The sequence below is a fragment of the Carex rostrata genome, chromosome 35 (genome assembly GCF_964058835.1).
Source record: "Carex rostrata chromosome 35, lpCarRost1.2, whole genome shotgun sequence".
NCBI classification, from domain to species: domain Eukaryota; kingdom Viridiplantae; phylum Streptophyta; class Magnoliopsida; order Poales; family Cyperaceae; genus Carex; species Carex rostrata.
The window spans coordinates 1031931-1038434 of NC_135952.1; the positions used below are offsets into that span (position 1 = coordinate 1031931).

The 6504-nt window shown below is 34.1% G+C and overlaps 1 long non-coding RNA gene across 2 annotated transcripts; it reads right to left on the reverse strand.

Annotated features, from left to right (window-relative positions):
* Positions 1-1656: 1656 nt before the first annotated feature.
* On the reverse strand, positions 1657-5366 carry LOC144549611 (uncharacterized). 2 transcript variants are annotated; one of them, XR_013509730.1, is made up of 8 exons: positions 4712-5366; positions 4306-4381; positions 4091-4169; positions 3961-4008; positions 3704-3874; positions 2834-2937; positions 2392-2472; positions 1657-2033 (listed from the first exon to the last, which is right to left on the reverse strand). It is a non-coding gene; the product is annotated as an uncharacterized LOC144549611 (long non-coding RNA). The 2 variants fall into 2 exon arrangements; XR_013509731.1 differs by lacking the exon at positions 4306-4381 and having other exon boundaries at positions 4712-5365.
* Between the last annotated feature and the right edge of the window lie 1138 nt (positions 5367-6504).

Here is a 6504-nt window from a genome sequence, read left to right on the forward strand (position 1 = left end):
ATTAATACTTTCAGTGTCATATGTAAAAAGAGAAGGGATCCAATTACAACATTATAGCAGTTTAGGTCCCCACAGGCAGTTATGTAAAAATTATAACATTGTTTACTATATAGATATAAATATTTTTGTTCTTTGAACTATATACTTCAAGATTTGATTATTAATATTAAGAAAAAAGTTATAGATCTGGAACGATTGCGGTCCCCACAAGCAATTATGGCAATTTAGGTGCGAGTACGATTATTTAAAAATAATTAATTTATCATTTACATTGTTTACTATATAGATATAAATACTTGTGTTCTTTGAACTATATACTTTAAGATTTGACTATTAATATTTTAAAATAAAGTTACAGATCTGGAACAGTTGCGGTCCCCACAAGCAATTATGGCAGTTTAGGTGCGGGTACGACATCAGAAATTTCCAAAAAAAGTGTAGGTACGATTATTTAAAAATAATTAATTTATCATTTACATTGTTTACTATATAGATATAAAACTTGTTTTCTTTGGACTACATACTTCAAGATTTGACTATTAATATTAAAAAAAGTTACAGATCTGAAGTGCAGTTATGGCAGTTTGGTCCCCACAAACAGTTATGGCAGTTTAGATGGGGGTACTGTGCGGGTACTGTAGCGCGGGTACTTATATCAGCTTCCTATATATATATATACTAGTAATCGTGCCCGTGCACAGCAACGGGAGCAAATTATGTAGTAGAAAACATTAAGCTCCTTAATAAGGAGGAGAGATAATTTAAATCAAATTTGTAGAGAAAAATACTTAAATACTATATTTATTTACAAAATAACACGTGAACTCTAGTGTAGTGGTAAGAATTTTGGCACCAACAGAACCCAACTGGGTTCGAATCCCGCCTTCAGCAGAAAAAAAGAAAAAGGGTGCGCGGTGCACAAGCTCGGTCCGCAAGTGCCGTGCATGGTTCAGAGGCGCGGTCCACGGGTGCAGCGCGCAGTCTACATGCACTGGGATCATATGCAGCGCAGCACTGGGATCATATGTGGCGCGACCAATGCATACTTAAGTGTTGAAGCTCATAATTTGAAAAATTCATCTATGTGCGATATGAAAATTCAACAGCTGAGCATCATTCCGAAAAAAAAAACAGTAAATCAGGACCCTTGCAGGATCAAGACATTAAGCTCCTTAATAAGGAGGATATATATATATAGAGTTAGGCTGGGGTGCTATGGATAGCATAGTGGCCTCTATGCTACGGCTCAATATTCGAGTTTTCAAAATCCAAACGGTCGATCCGAACCGTTCATCTTATTCTCCATATTAATATCTGCTTGGAGACCAAATTTTATAATTTTCTGAATTTTTTTACTATTTATTAAGTCACTTTGAAAATCGCTAATCCAACGGTTTTACTGTTTTGTGCAACCACCGTTGGATCAACAATTTTGTAAAATATTTAATAAATAGTAAAAAAATTCAGAAAAATGTAAAATTTGGTCTCCAAGCAGATATTAATATGAAGAATAAGATGAACGGTTCGGATCGACCGTTTGGATTTTGAAAACTCGAATATTGAGCCGTAGCATATAGGCCACTATGCTATCCATAGCACCCCAGCCTAACTCTATATATATATACTAGTATCGTACCCGTGCGATGCAACGGAATATATTATAAGAAAAAAATATATATTTTTATTAAAGAAACATTTCAATGAAAATAGTAATTATTTTGTTAAAAAATAATGATATGACATAATTGTCTGAAATAGAATTTGACACGATAGAAAGGGGATGCAAACATTACAAAATCTAATAGCATACATAAAACAAGGAATATGAAGGAAAACCGGCACTAATCAACAGAGAGAGGTTTTTCTAACATCCCTCAAGGATAGATGGCACAAATCTTGCTTAGAACAAATTTTAAGCAGTTTTGTCAAACGGCTGTGTCTTCCAGCTTTATCTTGACAGTGGACTGTACCCAACTCTGATTTGAGGTTGTTGACGCCTTAGTATTGCATCACTCATCATAGTACTTGGCAACCTATTAAAAACACTGGTATTGTAATGAAATTCTACAAAAAAAAATAACTATGTTTAATGAAATTGATTTTGTCCAATAAATGATAAATTAAATCTAACTTCTATGGAAAGATATGATTCTATTTCAGGAAGTAAATGAGATATATAATTATGGTTATTTTGTCACGGCATTAGTTTCATTCCTTTATGAATTCATGGGAAGGCAGGGCCTACATTTTAAATTTTCCAAGAAGGTAGGGTCTTCTTGGCAATTATGAAAAGGTACGGATTTTGTATTTTATGGATAACACGGTAATTCATTTCTCCAATTAAAAGCATGCTGCTGCAATCCAAGACTAATGAATGGATTAGATGCGAACCTGTCATAGGTCTCAGGCTCTCAGCTCTAGTATATGCTTTTATTACCCAATTATAGCTCTCTGTATCAGGTTTCATACTGTCTGTAAGAAGTACAATTAATTGAAGCTTAGTAAGGTTCCCATTCTACAAAGCATAACAGCACAGCATATATGTGGTATAAGAACAAAGAAAGCTATTTTGCAATAAATTTGTAAAGAAATCAATTATCCTGTACGTGCAATCTCTCATCTAGACAAAATGAAAGAACTCATATGCAGATAACAAAAATTATGACAAAGAAATCAATTATTCCATATTTTCAAATGTTTCAAGTGTTATTTTTGGCATTTGACATGTAGCCTGCATGAAATAACCAAATTAATAGCTATTGGCCGAATTAGGAAATATTTAAGCTTGGTTGACAATAATAATGAATGTAAGAATAAAAAATCTGGGTTTTACCTGAACACTAAGAAGACAAACCTAATCGCCTCAGACCCGCAACTCATCGCCTATATTTTGGCAATCCATAGCAGCAATAGCTACTTGTTCGTAAAGAGTCCATTCTACATGAACAAAGAAATAAGCAAATCTCAGTTCTCTCAAATTTCAGTTTCTATAAAACCAATCTCACTGGAGATCAATGAAAATTTTACATCCAATTCTTCAAATTGTTTCATGTGCTATGAGAACTGCCTTCAAAACAACTTATGCAAATTAAAAAAGAGAGGAAAAAGTGGATTGTTTATATGGACAATTAGACCAATCGATATCTTCCAAGAGCAATCAGAGATGACGTGACTTGAATGATATATCTATTCCGGTTTTACTGACTAAACGGATCAATACCAATTCGAACTTCGTTTATAATCCCGATTCGTATTCCAGTTTTTAATTCCCATTATCACAAAACCTAAAAAGAGAATGGATTCATATCATGATACAATTACAAGGAATTATGACAACATCACTTAATGACTATGTGTAATTTGTCTATGGTTTTCTTTTCTTTCTAAAATAAGCCTTAATAAGAATCGAATTTCAAGAATTACGTAAACTAATGGATAGAAAAGATCAAATTTAGTGGTTAACTACAGAGTAAGATTCTCAAGATCTAAAGCGAGCTACAAATAACAAATGCTTAGACCGGATTAAATAAATGATATAATCAAATATTTGTTGAACACTTACATAGATACCTTAGATGTAAATATTTCAATTAATATTTCAATTAATATTTCAGAGTAATTTTCTGCATTAAAGAAGGAATATGCAAACATAAATTGCAATGGATCCCTTTATTTCATTTTTTTCGACTAAAACAAAAGGTACCTTAGATGCAGAATTAAACATCTCCAATAATCGGTCAAAGATGCATGTCTTTTCTAGTTCAATGCACTTCCAATTAAGCAGGTACTTGTAAATTGTCAAAGCAACCACTTATTTTTTATGTACAATTCCAGCTCTATGCACCACACAATCTATCAGTGCTTCAATACCCTCCTGCATGAATGTAATATATTATAGTATATGTCATAAAACAAAACATATGAAAAGCTGAGAAAAATACTGATAACTACTTTTAATACCATATAATCCTGTGCAGATAGCTGACTGGTACTGTTGCCACTGGAATTCTGCAAAGTTTTACAGCAAGAACTAATAAAAAGTGACCCAGATGCCATTTTGGAAATACTGGTATTATAAAATCTAATTTACCTGTTTGAGAGAAGATGCTGAGATCTGCTTTCTTATAACTTGATATTTGGCTTCTATTAATGCTAAATTTTCTTGGAGGCTATAATACATGCATAAACAAAAACATTAGATGCTTCAGAGTTACAAAGTTGAATTGTACAATATCCACACTTTAAGAAAACTGAATATATTTTGGTCACTTGAATTTGTGTTGGATCTTTGTCACAAAAGCTGACCTAAACACGAAATCAACCACCGGTGAGAACAGAATGGATCAAAACTGTGATATTTACCCGAGAATCTGTTGGGCATCTGAAATTACAATTAATAATTTGCATTGTAAAATGTGATTTGACAAAAATATAATTAAAAAATAAAACAAAGAGGAATTTGGGCATCTGAAAATTCACATGTAATCTGGAGGTATTTTGTATGAGAAAATACCAATTGACTTGTTTATTTTGAGAAATGCACAATTTGCATATGTAATTAAGGAAATACCTCCATATTTCACGTGAAAATGCCAATTAACAAATCAAATTGAGAAATGCACAACTGACTTCTTTATTTTGAGAAAGTACTAAACAATTGACTTCGAAAAATACCCCAAAATTTAATTAAGAAGATTAAGGGAAAACAGACCTTAGATTTCACGGAGAAATGAAAATGCCCAATCGACCACCTTCTTCTATATTTGAACGAAATCACTACCGATCAAACGTCCGTGTCGCTATTTTCGTGGTCAACGAAGAGAATCGTCGTTCCGATCAGATCGGCAGGGAGTAGGGAGAAGGGAGTGGGTAGAAGTCGCTATCCTTCTTCCCCTTCTCTCTCCATCTCTCTCTATCTCTAGATTCGCAGTGCTTTGAGAGAGACGGTGAAGGAAGGCAGAGTGACGCGGGTCTGAGGTGATTAGGGTTTTTTCTTTTTTCTTTGGAAGAAGGGATCGGAGAGGGATGGGGGCAAAAAATTAATTTGCTGGGGAGAGGCGCAGCGCTCCCAGCGAAAAAAATTACGCATCTTAGACTTAATCTGCACGATTTTTTATTCAAATCCAATGGTGTAAAGCGAAAATGCGTGTGGTAATACGTATGACTATACATGTGACGGGTCCAATTTGAACTAAATTTAGACTTCTATACAGAAAAATGGTGTATTTAATCAAAAGAAGGCAGATTATTTATTTAGATGGCTCAGATTCAATTCAAATTTAGATCAATAAATCTCAACCACACGACTTTCTGTCATCCATTTCAATTTAAGATGCATAATGTAGAGGAGAGATATATATATATATAGAGAGAGATGGGCTATGGTGCATTGCAATGCATGAACCCCCTTATGCATTGCACTATAATCACGGATTTAAAGTCCAAACGACCGATCCGAACCGTTAGATGTTTAATCCATATTGAAATGTGCTTGGAGACCAAATTTTATATTTTTTGGAATTTTTTTACTATTTATTAAGCATTTTTGAAAATTGCTGTTTTGCTGTGAACAGTAAAAAACAGTAAAATTTTCTGGATCATCAGATCAGCGACTTTAAAAATTGCTTAATAAATAGTAAAAAAATTCCAAAAAATGTAAAATTTGGTCCTCAAGCACATATTAATATGAAGAACAAGATGAACGGTTCGGATTGGTCGTTTGGACTTTAAATCCATAATTTATAGTGCAATGCACAAAAGGGTTCATGCATTGCAATGCACCATAGCCCATCTCTCTCTCTCTCTCTATATATATATATATATATATGAATCTGCTTGTATTAATCATCAACCAAGTACATTTTTTTTTGGGTAGCATAATCAGATCCCAATTTCAGGTGAAGCTCCTGGTACTAGTAATGAAGGAGATTGTTCTGAGTACAGACCACCTGCTGGATCACAAGAGAAGGCTCAGCGATCTATTTCCTATTTGATGACTCTATTAGTGGCTCATGTACTAAATAGGTTTCAAGAAGCACAAAGGAAGGTTGGGGGGAGGATGAAGAGACTGAGCTACACCACAATAAAAAAATCAAGCCGACGACAGGTGCATTTTTCTTCGCCACAACTTTAGTTATTACTTGTAAAGTTTCATTTTAGTAAATTGTGTTAGATAGGAATAGTTTTATGGTATGTTAATTAGATGTATATTTGTATTCTGTAGAGGAGGAAGCACGAGAGGAGCAACCACAAGAGGCAGATGAGGTATGAGAGGAGCAACCACAAGAGGTGGAGATTAAGGTGGAGAAAGCACAAGATGATCAAGCGGAAGAAGTGCAAGAGGAGCAAGCACAAGAGCTAGAGAAGGCACAAGAGGCACAAGAGGAGCAAGCTTAATTACTAGCATGGTATGACCTTATGAACAATACATAAATTAAATAGTAACATCTCTTTCACTTATATATATATGCTACTGACAAAATCCAACATTGCAACACCTGAGGG